General features: G+C 47.7%; 1 protein-coding gene across 5 annotated transcripts in view; it reads right to left on the minus strand.

The window, feature by feature from the left end:
* The window catches only part of LOC132873004 (macrophage mannose receptor 1-like), a 35,847-nt gene extending 17,090 nt beyond the window's left edge, over positions 1-18,757 (minus strand). For 3 of the 5 annotated variants that reach the window (XM_060908172.1, XM_060908173.1, XM_060908171.1), the window contains exon 1: positions 18,561-18,757. The gene's annotated coding sequence lies outside the window, so the exon portion shown is untranslated. The remainder of the gene's footprint in view (positions 1-18,560) is intronic. The other 2 variants (XM_060908170.1, XM_060908174.1) reach the window with 2 other exon arrangements.
* Between the last annotated feature and the right edge of the window lie 1,394 nt (positions 18,758-20,151).

A 20,151-nucleotide genomic window follows, 5' to 3' on the forward strand; every position in this document is an offset into this window, starting at 1 on the left:
GCACAGCTGGCCGCGCTACAGCTCCCCGCCGACCGCCGGCTGGCCTACGTGGACCTCCGCCGGGCCGTCCTCCAGCGCGTGGGGCGCACACCGGAGCAACAGCGCCAGCGCTTCCGCACGCTGCGACTGGAGGAAGTCGGCCGGCCGTTCGCGTTCGGCCAGCAGCTCCGGGACGCCTGCTGGCGGTGGCTGAGGGCCAACGATCGCAACGCCGAGGGAATCGTCGACCAGGTGGTACTGGAACAGTTCATCGCCCGCTTACCAGCCGGAACCGCGGAGTGGGTCCAGTGCCACCGCCCGGCGTCGCTGGATCAGGCAGTCGAGCTGGCGGAGGATCATTTGGCGGCTGTCCCGGCGGCAGGACAGCAGATGGCATCTTCTCTTCTCTCCTCTTCTCTCTCTCTCTCTCCCCCTCCTCCTGTGTCCTGTCCTCGCCCCATTCCCCCTCCGCGGAGGCGGGGGCCGGCACCCCCCCAGCCGGCCCGCCGCACCCGCGGTGCCCTCCCGTTTCTCCCTTCTGTGTCTGTCTCTCCCCCACCTCAGGTGAGTGAGCCCCAGATCACCGGTGCAGAGGGAAAGCCCGGGCCGGTTTGCTGGCGCTGCGGGGAGCCAGGCCACCTTCAACAGCAGTGCACGGCAATGGAAATGGGCGCGGTGGTTCAGATCCCCGACGCGCCAGAGGCCGCCCTCGATCGGGCCGGAGCGTATCGCATACCAGTGAGTATCCAAGGGGCTACATATCAGGCGTTGGTGGATTCTGGTTGTAATCAGACCTCAATTCGCCAAAGCCTGGTTCAAAACGAGGCATTGGGGGGAGCACAAGGGGTGAAGGTGTTGTGTGCACGGGGATGTTCACAGCTACCCTTTGGTGTCGGTCCACATTATTTTCAGAGGGGAAAAATTTATAGTGAAGGCGGCGGTTAATCCTCGCCTTACCCACTCTCTAATTTTGGGGACTGATTGGCCGGGATTTCGGGGTTTAATGACACGCCTAGTCGAGAGTGGCTCCTGCCATTTGACAGGGGGAGGTCCCGGTGTCGCTTTGGCGGGAGCAGCTGTCACAGAGCCGTCTACGTCATCTCCGCGTCAGAGTGAGGAGCCGCCGGCTCCTCCTCTCTCTATTGGGGAATCCCTCGCGGATTTCCCATTAGAGCAGTCGCGAGACGAGAATCTGCGGCATGCGTTTGACCAAGTGAGAGTAATCGATGGTCAAACGCTCCAGCCGAACGCCACCCCGTCCTTCCCCTACTTCGCGATTATGAAGGATAGATTATACCGAGTGACGCAGGACACTCAAACTAAAGAGCGCGTCACGCAGCTTTTAATTCCGAAGAGCCGCCGGGAATTGGTATTCCAGGCGGCTCACTTTAATCCCATGGCCGGACACTTGGGGCAGGATAAAACACTAGCCCGAATAATGGCCCGTTTCTATTGGCCGGGGATTCGCGGCGATGTCCGTAGGTGGTGTACGGCATGCCGCGAATGCCAGTTAGTAAACCCAGCGGCCATTCCAAAAGCGCCTTTGCGCCCTCTACCGTTAATCGAGACCCCGTTTGAAAGAATTGGGATGGATCTCGTCGGGCCATTAGATCGGTCAGCACGAGGGTACCGCTTTATATTAGTTCTGGTGGACTATGCAACGCGATACCCGGAAGCAGTGCCTCTGCGCAATATCTCAGCACGCAGTATTGCCGAGGCACTCTTCCGCGTCATCTCCCGAGTTGGAATCCCGAAAGAGATTCTGACTGATCAAGGCACTACGTTTATGTCACGAACACTGCGCGAACTGTATGGGTTATTGGGGATTAAGCCGATCCGCACCAGCGTGTATCACCCACAAACGGACGGTTTAGTGGAACGATTCAACCGCACCCTCAAAAATATTATTAAAAAATTCGTAAGTGAGGACGCACGTAACTGGGATAAGTGGCTCGAACCCTTGCTGTTCTCAGTGCGAGAGGTCCCCCAAGCCTCCACGGGGTTCTCCCCATTTGAATTATTATATGGGCGTAAGCCGCGCGGCATCCTGGACGTGCTGCGGGAAAAATGGGAGGAGGGACCTTCACAAAGTAAGAACGAAATTCAGTACGTTATGGACCTGCGTGCAAAACTCCACACGCTCACCCACCTAACTCAGGAGAATTTGCGGCAGGCCCAGGAACGGCAAGCCCGCCTGTACAAGAAGGGTACGCGCCTTAGAGAGTTCACTCCGGGAGATAAGGTACTCGTACTGTTGCCCACGTCGAGCTCCAAATTGATCGCCAAGTGGCAAGGACCCTTTGAGGTCACACGGCGAGTCGGGGACGTCGACTATGAGGTGAGGCGAACGGACAGGGGTGGGGCGCTACAGATTTACCACCTCAACCTGCTTAAACTCTGGAACGAGGAGGTCCCCGTGGCGTTGGTGTCGGTAGTTCCAGAGAAGGCGGAGCTGGGGCCGGAGGTTCAAAAAGGGACATTGGCATCACGTACCTCTCCGGTCCCCTGTGGAGACCACCTCTCCCCGACCCAACTCACGGAGGTCGCCCAGTTGCAGACCGAGTTTTCGGATGTGTTCTCGCCCCTGCCCGGTCGCACTAACCTCATAGAGCACCACATAGAGACGCCCCCGGGGGTGGTAGTGCGTAGCCGCCCTTACAGGCTACCCGAACACAAAAAAAAGGTGGTTCGGGAAGAACTTCAGACCATGCTCGAAATGGGCATCGTCGAGGAGTCCTACAGTGACTGGAGCAGCCCGGTGGTCTTGGTACCCAAGGCCGACGGGTCGGTCCGGTTCTGTGTGGACTATAGAAAAGTCAACGCGGTGTCTAAATTCGACGCGTACCCAATGCCTCGTATTGATGAGTTGCTCGATCGACTCGGCACTGCTCGCTTTTATTCGACACTGGATTTGACGAAGGGATATTGGCAGATCCCCTTGACTCCACTATCCCGAGAAAAAACGGCCTTTTCCACACCGTTTGGTTTACACCAATTCGTCACCCTTCCGTTTGGGCTGTTTGGGGCGCCCGCAACGTTTCAGCGGCTGATGGACAGAGTCCTCCGCCCTCACGCCACGTATGCGGCAGCATATTTAGATGACATAATCATCTATAGCAATGACTGGCAGCGGCACCTCGAACATCTGAGGGCCGTCCTTAGGTCACTGAGGCGAGCGGGGCTCACAGCCAACCCAAAGAAGTGTGCGATTGGGCGGGTGGAAGTACGGTATCTGGGCTTCCACTTGGGCAACGGGCAGGTGCGTCCCCAAATTAATAAGACGGCAGCAATTGCGGCCTGCCCGAGGCCCAAGACCAAAAAGGGGGTGAGACAGTTCCTGGGGCTGGCTGGCTATTATCGCAGGTTTATACCTAATTATTCGGACGTCACCAGCCCGCTGACTGATCTCACTAAAAAGGGGGCACCAGATCCGGTCCAGTGGACGGAGCAGTGCCAGCGGGCTTTCTCAGAGGTAAAGGCTGCACTGTGTGGGGGGCCACTTCTACACTCCCCTGACTTTTCTCTCCCTTTTATGTTGCAGACCGATGCGTTGGACAGAGGGCTGGGGGCGGTTTTGTCCCAGGAGGTGGAGGGGGAGGACCGCCCTGTCCTGTATATCAGCAGGAAGCTGTCGGTGCGTGAGGGGCACTACAGCACCATAGAGAAAGAGTGTCTGGCCATTAAGTGGGCGGTTCTCGCCCTCCGGTACTACCTGCTGGGGCGCCCTTTCACCCTCTGTTCGGACCACGCGCCCCTCCAGTGGCTCCACCGCATGAAAGATGCCAACGCGCGGATCACCCGTTGGTATCTGGCGCTCCAACCCTTTAATTTCAAGGTGGTCCACAGGCCAGGGGCGCAGATGGTCGTGGCGGACTTCCTCTCCCGTCAAGGGGGGGGGGGGGAGTTGGCTGCAGGCTGGACGGCCGCCCGGCCTGAGTCGGGCGGTGGGGGTATGTGGCAGCGGGGGCGTGGTCAAGCGCCGGTCTGTGACAGGAGGGCGGAGTCAGGGAAGGTAAGTGGCAGAATCGCGTCACCTGAGGGCAATTAACCTGTTTGTGTGTCTTCCCAGTGACTGCGCCCTATATCAGGAGGGAGAGCGAGAGCAGAAGGAGCTCAAACCCTGAACCAGACGCCGGTTGTGTGTGTCTGTGAAAATTATTGTTAGACTGAAAAGTGTGGCAATAAAGCCAATTTATAAAACCTGATCTCTGTCCTGCCGTCCTCTGTGCTCCACCCACACGTAGGGTCTCTTACAGTAATGTTGATCAACTCCATGATTGGTGAGGGGATGTCTAGGTTAGCTGTCTGGATATTAATTTTAGCTTGGATAGATAATTTAATTTGTAGGTATTCTAAAAAGTGTTTACTCTCAATGACGTGCTTCTGGACCAAACAAGGGAATGAAGCCAGATTTTTGTCTTGAATAATGTGATGAAGTTGAGTGATGCCCTTGCCTATCCATGTGAGAAAATTGAGTGTTTTTTTGTTGACAGTGAAATCAGGGTTATTCCAGATCGGGGTGCGATTTGACGGTGCTACAGGTAAATCAGTGATGTAATAGAATTTCCACCAAGCTGTCAGACTAGATGATATTGTTAGTGCTTTGAAGGATGGATGTTTTTTAACTGACTGACTACAGAAAGGAAGGTCTGAGATCTGAATATCCTTGCAAATGGTTTGTTCTATGTCTAACCTGGTGTTGTCTGAGGGGGTGGGATGTAACCATTTGTATATGTAACAAAGCTGGTTGGGCAGGGCATAATGTTGGAAGTGTGGAGCCTCTAGTCCTCCGAGTATTTTAGGTTTTTGTAGAGTGGTCAGTTTGATTCTTGGTGTCTTATTTTTCCAGTAGAATTTAATAATTGTTGAGTCTAGTGATTTAAACCAGGAAGGGGAGGGCTGTGTCGGAATCATTGAGAATAAATAATTTATTTTAAACGAATTTGGCAATCCACAAAAACAATAAAACAGTTCATGAGTGATTTTGGCCTTGTTGATAGTTGGCGGCTTCAGCACCCAGACTCTAAAGACTACTCTTTTTTCTCACCAGTCCACCACTGGGCAATTCCATGTAAATGTCAACCTCACCATGCAAAAATAAAGCAACATGTAATACATCAAAACCACTCCCAGAGATATCACTTAGGCCTGTATTTTACAGATGTGAATAAGTTGAACCAATTTGTAACCAACCTAATATGTCACTGTCAGTCTTTCTTTCTTATAATGTAAAACCCAAGCTAAAATCAACTTTGATCATGTACAATTCTATATTATTGCTACAAGCCACAGAAATGTATGCAAAAATCCACAAAACAGCAAAACAATAGCCATCCTAAATATTATTTAAGAACTTTGATAGTTTTAGCTGATATTTAGAGAGTTTTTCAAAGGGTTATGGTGGTTAAATTGCTGATTTTCTAAACATACGCCATGTCTATTTCAGACGCGTCACATCCGTAACGGAATTTCGTCACATCCATAACGCTGACTTTTCCTTCCGAAACTCTGCATGAAATATAAAATATTTTAAACAAAGATTTTTTAAATATTCACCTTGGACCCCTCTATCAAATGGATATCTCCATTTCGACATTAGGTTTACAATTTCACAGAGTTTGATAAAAATGTACAGTCACCCAAGAAAAGTGATACTTTTTCTTTCACGTCCATAACGCATCTTTTATTGGCATTTTCTGGCATGCCCTAGATGTACTATGGGAATTGTTCTTGTTCTATCACTTCTCCAGTATGGTACAGCCTTAAAATATGCAACACTGTTTAAATACTGGGAGACAATAAAACATGCACTGGGTCATGTGTTGCCATTTTGAGTTCAAGTGTCACGTCCATAACGCTGGAATTGCTCCACTCTTATTCCCGCATTGACCATTTTCTCACTAGCTATTCTATCATGCCAAATATCTCTGATTCAACAATTCATCCCATAGTCATTAGTGATCATGCCCCTGTAACAATCAAATGGAACAGAACCCCCCCCCCCCCACAGAAATAGTAATAGATGGCGCTTCAATACTTCCCTCTTGCAAGACCCCAAATTTAACAGTTTTATTAGGAAAGAGTGGGCATACTTTCTAGAAATGAATGATTCCTCTGGATCATCTCCTTCCCTTCTGTGGGAAACAGGAAAGGCAGTGCTTAGAGGAAGAATAATCTCATTTTCAGTATACAAAAAAAAAGAAAGAAAAAGAACAGGAAGTAAAACTAAATAACAAAATGAAACAATTGGAAGAGATTGATGCAAGTAACCCAACAGAAGAAACGCAGATTGAACTAAGGAAATGTAAATTCAAAATCAATGAAATACTTAATAAACAAACTCAATTGATGATCCATCGTTTAAGGCAAGAAAAATTTCCACTATAGCAATAAATCAGGTAAATACTGAGCAAATCAAATTAGATGGAGCATAGAAAAAGCAACAATCCCAGTCATAAAGAACTCAGCAGGGAAGCTAACCAGCTTACCTGAAGAAATAAATCAGGTTTTCTACAATTTTTACAATAAACTATACTCTTCAGAAATAAACCCCAACCAGGACACCATTGACTCATTTCTTAACAGCATCAACTTACCACAACTTAATGAAAACCAAACAAATAAACTAGAGTCACCTCTAACTCAACAAGAACTGTTCGAGGCTCTTAAACGTATGCCTAATAACAAAGCACCAGGTCCAGATGGCTTCCCTGCGGAGTTCTACAAACAATTTTGGTCCATTTTGGCTCCACTTTTTATCAGGATGATCAATGAATCAAAACAAAACAAAAAAAGACTTCCAACTAGTATCACCACAGCTTCAATTTCACTCCTCCTTAAGCCCAATAAGGATCCAACAATGCCATCCAGCTACCGGTCAATCTCCCTACTCAATGTTGACAATAAAATAATCACCAAAACGTTAGCGCACAGATTAGAAGAGGTCTCCCCATCCATTATCCACCCAGATCAGACTGGCTTCATCAAAGGCAGAATTTCTTCCTCCAACACCCGTAGATTGTTTAACATAATGCATCACTCCTCAACTTTACAAGAAAAAAAAACATTATAGCAACTCTTGATGCGGAAAAAGCTTTTGATAGGGTCAACTGGAATTTCCTGTTTTCCACATTAGGGTGGTTTGGTTTCGGGGACTCGTTTATTAATTGGATTAAGATTCTCTACACTTCATCCTCAGCCACAGTGATCACCAATGGACTAACATCACACAGTATCACTCTGCACCGGGGAACTAGACAGGGATGCCCACTCTCCCCTTTATTGTTTACCATCTTCATTGAACCTCTAGCTACTGCCATCTGTCAGAACCCCCACATTAAAGGAGTTCAGACTCTAAATATGCATCATAAAATCAGCCTCTATGCCGACGACATCCTACTTTTTCAAGACCCCACAGTATCAGTAAAAGAAACCCTTAAACTTATTGACACATTCTCTAATATTTCTGAATACTCAATCAATTGGAATAGGTAAGTCTGCAATTCTTCCACTACACTCCAACAGCTGGGATGTGACAGCCCATTCATCACCTATCCCACTATGTACTAATTATATTACATATTTAGGGATAAAGGTTTCCTCCAGGCTGTCAGATTTATTTAGTCTAAATTTTACCCCCCTGCTCAATTCAATAGATGATGATCTCCAGCGATGGATGAACCTTCCACTATCCATCATGGGCAGGATATCAGTCGTCAAAATGTCAATATTACCCAAGATAAATTATTAATAAGCTAAGACAAACATGTTATGACATTGTGGCAGCGGGGGCGTGGTCAAGTGCCGGTCTGTGACAGGAGGGTGGAGCCAGGGAAGGTGAGTGGCAGAATCACTACACCTGACGGTAATTAAGCTGTGTTTGTGTGTCTTCCCAGTAACCGCGCCCTATTTAAGGAGGCAGAGGGAGAGCAGAGGGGAGCTCTTCCCGGGACAAGAACACAGCGTGTGTGTATTTACCCGAATAGAACTGTTGTTATACTGAAAAGTCTGGCAATAAAAGCCTGTTCTTACCTGAAGCTTTGTCCTGCCGTCCTCTGTGCTCCACCCACACCTAAGAGAGCTCTACAGTGGTGCCGAAACCCGGGAGAAAGGTGGAGCACCAACCCAGCAGCCCCATGGAATCCTCCCCGTTTGTGGACCTGGTCCACGCCCTCGCCACGGCTCAGCAAAGCCAGCACCAGGTGCTCGTCACGCTCCGAAAGGAACAAGAGCGGCGCTTCGAAGCCCTGGTGCTGGCCCAGCAGGAAGATCGCGAGGCGTTCCGGCATCTCCTCGCGTCGGCGGGGTCCACCAGCGCCCCGGCCACGGGCCCGTCTCCCCTCACCGTGACCAAGATGGGCCCGCAGGACGACCCCGAGGCGTTCCTCGCATTGTTCGAACAGGTCGCCGAAGCCTCGGGGTGGCCGATGGAGCAGCGCGCGGCGCGCCTCCTCCCCCTCCTGATAGGAGAGGCGCAGCTGGCCGCACTACAGCTCCCCGCCGACCGCCGGCTGGCCTACGCGGACCTTCGCCGGGCCGTCCTCCAGTGCGTGGGGTGCACACCAGAACAACAGCGCCAGCGCTTCCGCACGCTGCGGTTGGAGGAAGTCGGCCGGCCGTTCGCGTTCGGCCAGCAGCTCCGGGACGCCTGCTGGCGGTAGCTGAGGGCCGACGATCGCAACGCCGAGGGAATCATCGATCAGGTGGTGCTGGAGCAGTTCATCGCCCGCTTACCAGCCGGAACCGCGGAGTGGGTCCAGTGCCACCGCCCGGCGTCGCTGGATCAGGCAGTAGGACTGGCGGAGGATCATTTGGCGGCTGTTCCGGCGGCAGGACAGCCGATGACGTCTTCTCTTCTCTCCTCTTCTCTCTCTCTTTCTCCCCTCCTTTCTGTGTCCCGTCCTCACCCCATTCCCCCACCATGGAGACGGGGGCCGGCTCCACCCCAGCCGGCCCGCCGCACCCGTGGTGCCCTCCCATTTCTCCCTTCTGTGTCTGTCTCTCCCCCCCCTCAGGTGAGTGAGCTCCAGAGCACCGGTGCAGAGGGAAAGCCCGGGCCGGTTTGCTGGCGCTGCGGGGAGCGGGCCACCTGCAACAACAGTGCGCAGCAATGGAGGTGGGAGCAGTGGTACGGATCCCCGACGCGCCAGAAGCTGCCCTCGATCGGGCCGGAGCGTATCGCATACCGGTGAGTGTCCAAGGGGCTACATATCAGGCGTTGGTGGATTCTGGTTGTAATCAGACCTTGATCCGCCAAAGCCTGGTGCAAGACGAGGCATTGGGGGGAGCACAGGGGGTGAAGGTGATGTGTGTGCACGGGGATGTTCACAGCTACCCTTTGGTGTCGGTCCACATATTTTTCAGAGGGGAAAAATCTATAGTGAAGGCGACAGTTAATCCTCGCCTTACCCACTCTTTAATTTTGGGGACTGATTGGCCGGGATTTCGGGGTTTAATGACGCCCCTAGTAAAGAGTGGGTCCTGCCATTTGACAGGGGGAGGTCCCGGTGTCGCTTTGGCTGGAGCTGCTGTCGCAGAGCCGTCTACGTCATCTCCGCGACAGAGTGAGGAGCCGCCGGCTCCTCCTCTTTCTGTTGGGGAATCCCTCGCGGATTTCCCATTAGAACAATCGCGAGATGAGACTCTGCGACATGCGTTTGACCAAGTGAGAGTAATCGATCGATGGTCAAATGCTCCAGCCGAACGCTACCCCGTCCTTCCCCTATTTTTCTATTATGAAGGATAGATTATACCGAGTGACGCAGGACACTCAGACGAAAGAGCGAGTCACACAGCTGTTAATTCCAAAGAGCCGCCGGGAATTGGTATTTCAGGCGGCTCACTTTAATCCCATGGCTGGACACCTAGGGCAGGATAAGACACTAGCCCGAATAATGGCCCAATTCTATTGGCTGGGGATTCGCGGCAATGTCCGTAGGTGGTGTACGGCGTGCCGCGAATGCCAGTTAGTAAATCCAGCGGCCATTCCAAAAGTGCCTTTGCGCCCCCTACCATTAATCGAGACCCCGTTCGAAAGAATTGGGATGGATCTCGTCGGGCCATTAGATCGGTCAACACGAGGGTACCGCTTTATATTAGTTCTGGTGGACTATGCAACGCGATACCCGGAAGCGGTGCCTCTTCGCAATATCTCAGCACGCAGTATTGCGGAGGCCCTCTTCCGTGTCATCTCCCGAGTTGGAATCCCGAAAGAGATTCTGACTGACCAAGGCACCTCGTTTATGTCACGAACACTGAGCGAACTGTATGGGCTATTAGGTATCAAGCCGATCCACACCAGCGTTTATCACCCACAAACGGACGGTTTAGTTGAACGGTTCAATCGCACCCTCAAGAATATAATCAAAAAATTCGTAAGTGAGGATGCACGTAACTGGGATAAATGGCTCGAACCCTTGTTATTTGCAGTGCGAGAGGTCCCCCAAGCCTCCACGGGGTTCTCCCTGTTTGAATTGTTATACGGGCGTAAGCCGCGCGGCATTTTAGATGTGCTGTGAGAAAATTGGGAGGAGGGACTTTCACAGAGTAAAAACGAAATTCCGTACATTATGGACCTGCGCGCAAAACTCCACATGCTCACCCACCTAACTCAGGAGAATTTGCGGCAGGCCCAGGAACGGCAAGCCTGCCTGTACAACAAGGGCACGCGCCTTAGAGAGTTCACTCCGGGAGATAAGGTACTCGTACTGTTGCCCACGTCGAGCTCCAAATTAATCGCCAAGTGGCAAGGACCCTTTGAGGTCACACGGCGAGTCAGGGACGTCGACTATGAGGTGAGGCGAACGGACGGGGGGGGGGCGCTACAGATCTACCACCTCAATCTACTTAAACTCTGGAATGAGGAGGTCCCCGTGGCGTTGGTGTCGGTAGTTCCGGAGAAAGCGGAGCTGGGGCCGGAGGTTCAAAAAGGGACATTGGCATCACGTACCTCTCCGGTCCCCTGTGGAGACCACCTCTCCCCGACCCAACTCACGGAGGTCGCCCAGTTGCAGGCCAAGTTTTCGGATGTGTTCTCGCCCCTGCCCGGTCGCACTAACCTCATAGAACACCACATAGAGACGCCCCCGGGGGTGGTAGTGCGTAGCCGCCCTTACAGGCTACCCGAACACAAAAAAAAGGTGGTTCGGGAAGAACTTCAGACCATGCTCGAAATGGGCATCGTCGAGGAGTCCCACAGTGACTGGAGCAGCCCGGTGGTCTTGGTACCTAAGGCCGACGGGTCGGTCCGGTTCTGTGTGGACTATAGTGTGGGTGCAATCAGTTAATTATTGAAATTAAGTGATCAATCTCGTTAAATCAGTCTCATTAAATTTTGAAGGTCAATAATTAAAATGAATCAATCCCATTGAATCGTTTAATTTGACTCGTTTGAATTGAATCATACCATAGAATCAGTCTCATTTGAAGTGAATCATTCAGTGAATCGTTCAATGAATCGTTCAATGAATCATTTAGTGAATCGTTCAATGAATCATTTAGTGAATCATTCAATGAATCATTTAGTGAATCATTCAATGAATCATTTAGTGAATCATACCATTAATCCTGGTGCTTAATAATAAATTACCAAACAGCTAAATTATGGTATATTTCCAAATTATTACGATCACTTACCATATTACATAACATATGCACCCTTTTTGAATTCTTTGAGAAGATTGGGGACTTCAGATATTGTTGTTCACACAAATAAACACAGTTTGTTTAATAAATGAATTTATTATACAAAGATAAAAAGATAAAATAATAAATCAATATATACAAGAAGTGAGGTGTGTGTGTGTGTGTGTGTGTGTGTGTGTGTGAAGGACTTGACCATGTGTTTAGCCTCGTGTAGCTAACTACACGTGGTGGAGGCCTAGCTTGTTGGTAGCTAAACAAAAGAATGTTATCTAAACAGAACAAAGGATTAGCTCTGTGTTTAGCCTTGTGTTGCTAGTGTGAGTTTGCTAAAGGCCCTATGGCCTAGTTAAAGTGTGTTTATTAGGCCTGGTGAGGCCTACTGAGCACGTGTTGCTAAAGACAAAGGGAAGCTATCTGAAGTGTATCAGGCCTGTTGAGCACGTGTTTTCTCAGTCACAAGAAGATTCCACACTCATAACGTTACCAAACTCACTGAAGCCTTGATAAGGTCAAAATGTATGATAAGGAAATGAAGGTGTTAGTCAGAATAAGAAAGCATGCACAGCCTATCTATTAAACAATTGAGAGAACATAGAACCAAAATAAATCAACACGCTGCGTGTCTAACAGTGTAACAGATAAACCTGGGTTTAAATTCACACTATTTCAAATAAAAGCAAATTCCTAAGACTATCCTAATTATGCCCAAATGCCAAAATTTTACTTAATCCTGCCTTTAGCAAGATATGAAGAACTATTCGCCGGTGTAGTTTCAGGCCTCGCCGTGGGAGCACGTGAGCCGCTCGTGATGGAGGCGTAGAAAACTTTCGGGTCCAGCGGAGCACTCGGGTGGTTCCCGTGGAAAGCAGAGGATTCTTGGTCCGAACCTCAGCGTTCGTGAGGAAAAGTCTCTGATCAGAATAAGATGCACAGCGCTTTTGAGTTAAAAAGGATTCAATCGCTTCTTAACTTTTAACTGCCTGGGCTGCAGTCGTGACGTCACTTCTAATGCAAGTAAACCGGTTGTAACTCAGGTTGAGTTTAAAGATCGCGCGACTCTAGAGTTTACCTTTGCCAAGGGTAAGAAAGAAAATCGCGCTGAGTGATGGATCTTGCAAGAAAGAAGACGTCTTTTTGGTGGAGAGTGCCTCTTTATACGTCCAGATCCATCGGAAGCCAGACGCGAGAGACAAAATGGCAGAGCTTCCGCTTGGATTTATGCGTGCATGGCAGACTGACGTAGGTGATCCCGCCCACGCGTGACGTAGATCACACGGAAGTTGCCTGGGAATTGTAGTTCTGACACAAGATGGCGGCATGATACCTACAATAGAAAAGTCAACGCTGTGTCTAAATTCGACGCGTACCCAATGCCTCGTATTGACGAGCTGCTCGATCGACTAGGCACGGCTCACTTTTACTCGACACTGGATTTGACGAAGGGATATTGGCAGATCCCCTTGACTCCATTATCCCGGGAGAAAACAGCCTTTTCCACACCGTTCGGCTTACACCAATTTGTCACACTTCCTTTTGGGCTATTTGGGGCGCCCGCTACATTTCAGCGGCTGATGGACAGGGTCCTCCGGCCCCACGCCACCTATGTGGCCGCATATCTTGATGATATTATCATTTATAGTAACGACTGGCAGCGACACTTGCAACACCTGAGGGCCGTCCTTAGGTCGCTGAGGCGGGCGGGTCTCACTGCCAACCCAAAGAAGTGTGCGATTGGGCGGGTGGAAGTACGGTATCTGGGCTTCCACTTGGGCAACGGGCAGGTGCGTCCCCAAATTAATAAGACAGCAGCGATTGCGGCCTGCCCAAGACCAAAAAGGGGGTGAGACAGTTCCTGGGGCTGGCTGGCTACTATCGTAGGTTTATACCTAATTATTCGGACGTCACCAGCCCGCTGACTGACCTCACTAAAAAGGGGGCGCCAGATCCGGTCCAGTGGACGGAGCAGTGCCAGCGGGCTTTCTCTGAGGTAAAGGCTGCACTGTGTGGGGGGCCACTATTACACTCCCCTGACTTTTCTCTCCCTTTTGTGTTGTAGACCGACGCGTCGGACAGAGGGCTGGGGGCGGTGTTGTCCCAGGAGGTGGAGGGGGAGGACCGCCCCATCCTGTACATTAGCAGGAAGCTGTCGGTGCGTGAGGGGCGCTACAGCACGATTGAGAAAGAATGCCTGGCAATCAAGTGGGCGGTCCTCGCCCTCCGTTACTACCTGCTGGGGCGCCCTTTCACCCTCTGTTCAGACCACGCGCCCCTCCAGTGGCTCCACCGCATGAAAGATGCCAACGCGTGGATCACCCACTGGTATCTGGCACTCCAACCCTTCAATTTCAAGGTGGTCCACAGGCCGGGGGCGCAGATGGTCGTGGCGGACTTCCTGTCCCGTCAAGGGGGGGGGGGAGTCAGCTGCGGGCCGGACGGCCGCCCGGCCTGAGTCGGGCGGTGGGGGTATGTGGCAGCGTGGGTGTGGTCAAGCGCCGGTCTGTGACTGGAGGGCGGAGCCAGGGAAGGTGAGTGGCAGAATCACTACACCTGACGGTAATTAACATGTTTGTGTGTCTTCCCAGTAACCGTGCCCTATTTAAGGAGGCAGAGGGAGAGCAGAGGGGAGCTCTTCCCGGGACAAGAACACAGCGTGTGTGTGTGTATTTACCCGAATAGAACTGTTGTTATACTGAAAAGTCTGGCAATAAAAGCCTATTCTTACCTGAAGCTTTGTCCTGCCGTCCTCTGTGCTCCACCCACACCTAAGAGAGCTCTACAGACATGTTCACTGTTAGCATGCTAACATGCGAAGACTAATGTGCTAAATGCTAATGGTTAATATGGTGTATGTGTACGTGTGTGAGCACACACATATTCCTAATAAAGTGGCCACTGAGTTGAAGTGCTTTTAGTTGAAGTGCTTCACACACTAATTATTTTTCCCATATAGAATTTAAAAAGGGCGGCACAGTGGTGTAGTGGTTAGCGCTGTCGCCTCACAGCAAGAAGGTCCTGGGTTCGAGCCCCGTGGCCGGCGAGGGCCTTTCTGTGTGGAGTTTGCATGTTCTCCCCGTTTCCACGTGGGTTTCCTCCGGGTGCTCCGGTTTCCCCCACAGTCCAAAGACATGCAGGTTAGGTTAACTGGTGACTCTAAATTGACCGTAGGTGTGAATGTGAGTGTGAATGGTTGTCTGTGTCTATGTGTCAGCCCTGTGATGACCTGGCGACTTGTCCAGGGTGTACCCCGCCTTTCGCCCGTAGTCAGCTGGGATAGGCTCCAGCTTGCCTGCGACCCTGTAGAACAGGATAAAGCGGCTAGAGATAATGAGATGAGAATTTAAAAAAAGATACTTTTATTAAAGTTATTTTTCCTCATATGTTCAAAAACTGAAGTGTGAGTTTGTGCAGGCTGCGTCAGAAAGACTGTCAGACACCATGGGTGCAGCCTGCTGTATAACTGTAACATGTTTCTGAGGCTCTCAGACTGTTCAGAGTCACTAAGGACAACAACACTGAGATTGAACGGTATGCATAGTAACCATATAACATACCATAGTATGGTAATCATGCTGACTATGATGGAGCAAAACAACTGAAATGGAAGATGAATGAAAACAAACTAAATAAAAAAAAAAGTCTTTCCAGCTCTGCACAGTCAGTCAATGATAAAACATCTTTAAATCGTACAAAAATCTTTTCTGTTATAATCGTGCTTTGGAGACCTTTCAGTAAAATGAGGAAACGCACTAAAATTACATTCATATGAAGTCCATGCTTCCAAAACACCGCATATTCTCACTTCAGGTTTTTATTAAAGCAGTCACAGCTGAGCAAAACTTTCAACATGGTTAAACACTAAAAGAGACAGAAAGAGCTTGAAAAACCCTTTAAAATGACACCAAGATCAAGTTTATAAGTTGAGAAATAAAACACCGGTCATTTGAAACTTGCAATCATCAACATAATTGTGTCGTTTGTTTTTCACTGAAATTCAGACAAAAGTTGTGGCCTGAAGAATAAAAATAAGGATTTATTGTCATAATCTTAATTTGAGATCCTGACCCACCTAATACACTGCTTTATGTAAGAAAGTGAAGTTTCTTTGGAAGTTGTCATGTGAAACGTTCAGGAATCAAACTTCCTTGTAATCTCTCATTATTATTTATGTTCTTGGGCCATGGAACCAAATTTTACAGGCAACAAAACTCATGTGGTCTTCATTCAAATTCACTGAGATTTCGTTCACTTGTAGTTCAATATATAAGCTAAAAGTCTATTACAGTTTAAAGACTGTTTTTAGTGAAAGTTGCGAGAAATTGTTGGGATTTTCTCTTTTTGTGATTAAAATTGAGTGATATGTTAAATATTAAGTTATTACTGAAAAACTATTGATTAAAAAAACAAAGACACTGAGAAATGGTCCTATAAACAACTTTACCAATATAAAAGATTACCAGGACTACAAAAATGCAGAAAAATAGGCTTTACTTATCCAAATGCTCCTGTTGGTTCAAAAGTTAAAGTGCATAGGACCTCACAGCACAACATGAAGTTACCTTAAAATATAATATAAATGCCTCAGCTTTCATGTAAGAAAAAAAAAACTATTAATACTAGTACTGTGTGCAGGCAGTCTCTCCTGAAGACTAAATTAAACAATAATTATAAACTAATAAAATAAATGGCTCAGGCTTCATAGAAGAAAAAAAAACAATTTGAACAGAATTTCACAGTATGATGGTTACCAATCGCGGGGATTGGTTGAATTTGCGTTGAAGTTGCAAATCGCAACATCGCAAAATCGTGGAGGGTCTGAACACGGCAAAAACCAGAGAAACAAATAAAGGTTTAAAGGATAAATGAAGGTTTGATATGTCAAGCTAATAGACACTGGAGCGTACTTTACATTGAGTATGGCTTCTGAAAATCCTCAGCTAGAGTTGATGTGAGTGTGTGAACCTGTCCGTGTGTGACCGAGTCCAGGTGGAGGTGATCAGTATGTGACGTGGTCGAGATGTTCCTGGAAGCCATGTTTGTAGGCTGCAATGTGTTCTGCGAAGTTGAGTCTGATGCTGATTCTGGTCCTGACGTGATGGTAAAACACACAATCTCGAGCAAAGCTATTTTTTTTTAAACAAACATCTCTATATCCCAGGAGAATTAAACAGACCCTCCAGGATTTCACGATGTTGTGATTTGCAACTTCAACGCAAATTCAACCAATCCCTGCGAATTCAGGGCGGTGTTGCAATTATATCCAATCACCGCAACTTTCCCGCAAATTTGACCAATCGTTGGCGTCGTCTTGAGGTGACATCGACAAACTACCTTCTGCCTTACTTCCGTGTATACGTTCAAGAGAAGCAGCATGTGCGAGTCAGTGTTTATGTAGGCTTAAATTCTGTTACTGAAAGTGTGTTATGTTTACAGTGAAGGACTGTGTGCACTTTACATTATTTTTTTACTTAATACGAGAAATTAATGGATGCCAACATTTTTGCCAAAATGGTATTTTATTTTCCATTGTTTAGGCAGCTTCAGCATCATACTGTGAGATTCTGTTCAAATTGTTTTTTTTTTCTTCTATGAAGCCTGAGCCATTTATTTTATTAGTTTATAATTATCGTTTAATTTAGTCTTCAGGAGAGACTGCCTGCACACAGTACTAGCATTAATAGTTTTTTTCTTACATGAAAGCTGAGGCATTTATATTATATTTTAAGGTAACTTCATGTTGTGCTGTGAGGTTCTCTGGACTTTAACTTTTGAACCAACAGGTGCATTTGGATAAGTAAAGCCTATTTTTCTGCATTTTTGTAGCCCTGGTAATCTTTTATATTGGTAAAGATGTTTATAGGACCATTTCTCAGTGTCTTTGTTTTTTTAATCAATAGTTTTTCAGTAATAACTTAATATTTAACATATCACTCAATTCTAATCACAAAAAGAAAAAATCGCAACAATTACTTTCACTTCCTCCCGCAATGTAATCGCAACAAAAACCTAAAAAACACCGCAACTTTCTGGAACCCCCCCCCCGCAACATCAGACATTTTAGCCCGCAACAATCACAAAAAAGGCCCGTGAAATCCTGGGGGGACTGATTTAAAAAGCCCAATCCTGGAGAGTTTTATCTAAATATTATGGTTAAAGTCAGAGAAAGACTGAACTTTTATTAGAGGGGTGAAGATAAACACTCTGCAATCCATGGATGAGAATCACCGATGCGTCTGCGTCTGTGAATATCAAACGGCACACCCCATAGTCCATTCTTACAATGCCTTCATTTGTGACCATTGAAATAGCAAAATCGTGCAGATAGGCTTGGACTCAAACAAAATCGCAACACATGCTCATGCTGGCATGAAAACAGAACCCAAAAACAGCTGTTCTTCGCAAACTCTCTTGAGAAGAGCCGTGCAACTGAAATAAGCTGATCCATTTTGGTAAGAAACATAATGATTTCAAATAACACTTCACTTATTTGTATAGACTACACATTATTTCTTATATGTGTTACAGTATAGTTACAGAGTATTGTACCTTTGATATTATATCGGGGCGGCACGGTGGTGTAGTGGTTAGCGCTGTCGCCTCACAGCAAGAAGGTCCTGGGTTCGAGCCCCGGGGCCGGCGAGGGCCTTTCTGTGTGGAGTTTGCATGTTCTCCCCGTGTCCGTGTGGGTTTTAAATTGACCGTAGGTGTGAATGTGAGTGTGAATGGTTGTCTATGTGTTGGCCCTGTGATGACCTGGCGACTTGTCCAGGGTGTACCCCGCCTTTCGCCCATAGTCAGCTGGGATAGGCTCCAGCTTGCCTGCGACCCTGTAGAACAGGATAAAGCGGCTAGAGATAATGAGATGAGATATTATATCGATATTAATGGTACTATTTGATTCTTACTAAACTATACACACATAAAAAATAAGATATCCATACCTGTAATGTTTCTGATGGACTTTACTGGAGCAGTGAATATAAATCCTCCCAGGATGTGTGTTCATTTGTCTTCTTCTCACCTTCTGCTCCTGAACTGGACAGACATGTCATTATATCTCTGTCCTCTTTCATCAACCCCACCCATCCCTTTGCTTTCAGGGCTTTATTTTCCATCAGCAACAACATCCACAACTTGCAGGCTCTCAGTTCTGGTGAAAAGGAACCACCAAACCCTTTGCATAAACTGAGGCCAGATGACAGAGACCTTACTGCTTTAATATCTCAGCAGCGATGAACTCCATTAACCCCTGAAACGTATGTTCTCGTTTGTCCACTGCATGGTATCAACTTCATATTGGCAAACTCATAACTTTTATCAAACACTGTATACAGTGAATATGATATGATGGTGATGTACTGTATACTGTAGGTCTCTTTGTGTTCTTTTTTTCCTGTCTTCTGTTTCCACACAGCTGTTTTTCATATTACCTAAGCAACTGATGATATCTCATAATCAGGTGTGTGGCAGTGTTTCAGTCCTCTGTGCTTTCAGAAACTGATAACAGTTTTCATCAGAAGTCCAGGATACGATGTGTGCATTTTAGGTATCATGAAGAATTTGTTTGCATAAAGTACAGCTATGTGCCGTGAAAGTCATTACAGAATGGAGTCTTTTCTTCTTTTACTTGTTTGCATGTATACAACACAGCTTAACAGAGAGCTGAATTAATGACATGCAGCTTATCTTCATTTGTAGCAAAGTATCCCAGAAGGTACGGTAAATGTACATCAGACTGCACCTCTAAATGTGAATTTACTGAACAATGTACCTCAGAATGGAGCTGCTGGGCCTCTTATATAGTGTATGTAATAACTAGTGCTGTCAAGCGATTAAAATATTTAATCGCGATTAATGTCGCGACTGTCATAGTTAACTCGCGATTAATCGCAATTTAATCGCACATTTTTGTCACATGAAAAACCATTGTAATTCTCTTATCAGCATAAAACAGTGAATGGGCTTGCTCACCGTTCGAACTACGGGGGTACTCGGGGGATCCGAGATCCCCTGAAACAGACATGAGATCCCTTGAAAACATGATTTGGGAAATGTTGGGGGGTCTCTAAAGTATTGTCAAAATGATGTTTATTGACACAGCAATCGTGTGTAACGGGAAGCATTTGCATATCTGAAGTGAGCGCGCGATGGAGAGCCGCGCTCTGAGACAAGCGCAAGCACCCCCCAAGGGAATAAAGGGACCCCCCAAAAATATCGGCATAGTTTGAACACTGGTTGTACCAATGTTTTTTTTTTTTTTTTATTGCAGAGCATAACACGTCTTGTCACAGCCACTGCAAAGTGGGGCTGGAGCCGACGATGGGAAAACGAAACCTAAGCCGAGCACCGTGGCTCTTCGGGGGAAGGCAGAGGACTCTGGCTGTGCGGGGCGTGGCATCATGTCACAGAGCGTTAATCTCGCGATAAAAAAAATTATCGCCGTTAAAATTGAGTCAAGTTAACGCGTTAATAACGCGACATTTTTGACAGCACTAGTAATAACATATCTGTGACGAATCTCAGTCATCCAGG

Source organism: Neoarius graeffei, chromosome 25 (assembly GCF_027579695.1).
Source record: "Neoarius graeffei isolate fNeoGra1 chromosome 25, fNeoGra1.pri, whole genome shotgun sequence".
NCBI lineage: Eukaryota > Metazoa > Chordata > Actinopteri > Siluriformes > Ariidae > Neoarius > Neoarius graeffei.